Source organism: Echinops telfairi, unplaced genomic scaffold (assembly GCF_000313985.2).
Source record: "Echinops telfairi isolate 266 unplaced genomic scaffold, ASM31398v2 ScPeMD7_7468;HRSCAF=8506_0, whole genome shotgun sequence".
In the NCBI taxonomy this organism is placed as follows: Eukaryota; Metazoa; Chordata; class Mammalia; order Afrosoricida; family Tenrecidae; genus Echinops; species Echinops telfairi.
Window position 1 is genome coordinate 91,939,821 of NW_022111369.1, and position 2,589 is coordinate 91,942,409.

A 2,589-nucleotide genomic window follows, 5' to 3' on the forward strand; every position below is an offset into this window, starting at 1 on the left:
GGTGGTTTAGTGCCTTCCTCCCCCCACCACCCATGTCTTCTTCTTTTTCTTTTTTTCTCTCTTCCACTATTCTTCCTATTTAGTTGTCTGCCATATTTATCCCTAGATTGGGTTTAGTCCCTGCCATAGCAGCTCTACCTCACCCCAGGAATGAATGCATATAGTAACTTTAACCCTATGCCCCATTTTTTTTAAGCTTATCTCAGTGGACTCATGTACTTGTCCTTTTGTACTTGGCTTACTTCACTTAGCATGATTTCCTCCAGTTCTTCCCATGTGGCAATATGCTTCATGCATTCATCGGGGCTTTACAGGGATGCGTAGTACTCCATTGTGTGTATGTACCAGTTTTTGATCCATTTGTCTGTTGATGGAAATTTGGGTTGTTTCCTAATCCTTGCAATTGTGAACTGTGCCACTATGAACATTGGAGAAGAGATGTCTGGCTGTAGTTTATTTCTTAACTCTTCTGGGTATATGCCCCAAAGGGGGACTCTTTTTTTTTTCCTTTTGTCTATCATTCTTTGTTTTCTCAAACAGTGTTTAGTCACTTATCAATCTATACAATTGAAATTTCCATGAATTTTAGTCTAATAAGCTAAATATATATATTTATTTATAAACAATATATGCATATTTTCCTTTTATCACTAATATTTTAAAATATATAATATTGGCTACATTAATGATACTATTATTAGAAATATCAAATGTTCCTTGCAGGTTCTTTGTATTATTTCCTGAGGATCAGATAATGCTGCCCCTAAAGTGGCCCAGTGGTGTATCTAAACCTTAGATATATAAATGCAATTTGAGCTCACACTTAACCATAAACGTTAATTTAAGAACAATTAATTCTTATGCTATGTCCTGCTTGATACTTGCCCTCGTGAAGCGATCATAGAAGATATGAGTGCTAGAATAAAGTGTGCTGAAGAAAGCATATGACTTCCAGCTATCAAGAAGAATAATCCCTGGGGCCTTAAGGGCTTTTCATAAAACAAGCAGCCTTGCAAGTGAGGTGTCAGCTAAGTCCACATATTCATAATGTACTCATGCATTAGTATGCATTTCTGTGTGTATAAGGTAGGGTGTCACACTGAGGCAGAGCATATTTCACTGTGCTCCAAATACACTGGACTAAATACATCTTCAACCGGAAAATGTCCTCCATGAGATAGCGCAATCATGTAAAACCTACTTAATATTATACTCTTTAATTATGTGTTCTTTTGACTGCAACAGGTATTAGTAACTACATTTTGAAAATGGAAGTGAGATCTATAACATTAAAGAAGTAAAATAAGAGAAAGAATTTCCCAACTGGTCAATCTGGAACCTTTCTGTGAACTTCATTTTTATTATTATTATTATTATGCCCTCTGAATTTTCACCTTCTGAATCTCAGTGAGTCAAATATTTACCATTTGTGACAGTTCATGCCCTCAATGTACGTATCCTCAGAGTGATGAATATTTTCTGTACATACGATGACCTGGGAAAACAGTAAATAAAATTACCTAGAGTAACAATTTGTAGTTTTAACCTAGCATCAATTGGCTAAAATTTACTATATAAATACTGTAATATTTGGTCAAGCCAGTTAGGCCAAATTTTTTCCGTAATGCAAAAATTAATTTTAGATAACGGCATCTTTTAATAATACAAATGTCATAAATATCATTTTCAGAAATGCAAAGGAGTTAGAGTCCTATATATATCAGCAATAAGTGCAATAGAACAGAGTCTAGAGAATAAAATACTTTTTTACATAATTTTTATCTTTAATACCATTCAAAACATAATTAGCATAATATATTTACATTTATTGTATGATTTTTGCTCCACTTCTTCTGTCAGAAATATACCATTTGACATTTTTTCTGAAATCATATTTTTACCCACATGGATAGAATATGTTTATTTATGTTCACTATTCTCAAATGTTCTTGAGAGTATATCAAGACTCAACTGTGTTGACACCAGAACTATGAAGAATACACAAAAAAAAAACTGGATTGTTTTCAAAGCTATGTATTTAATTTTTTTATAAAACCACCTTATCACTTTCAAAGTACTCTCTATTATACTTATTGCATTTGTCAAATCTGTGATTTCTTTCATGGCAATATTTTTCAAACTCATCTGCTTGTTTAGCTGACAGCACTTCCCTCATTTATTCTCTTTCCCTCTTCTATTTGTCAAATTACTGTCCTTTCATGACCCTCTTCATTCATGGAAACAAAAAGAAGCAGCACAGAGTGAGGTCAGGAGAGTGAGGTGTGTGGACAAGAGAGGCATGCTGATGTTTCCCCCCCAAACTGGCACACTGAGATGGCTGCATGAGCAGGTACATTGTCATGGTAGCAAAACCAGTCCCTCATCTGCCATAAATCAAGCCCTTTTTGGTCACACACTGTTATGCAATCTTTTGCAACCTCTAAGTGGAAAGCTTGATTAACAGTCTGACTTAGTGGAATGAACTTCAAGTGCACTGTCCCCCTCACATAAAAACAAAACAAATGAGCATCATCTTGATCTTTGATTTCCGTTGATGAACTTTATTTGGATGAGGTGATGATGACATCT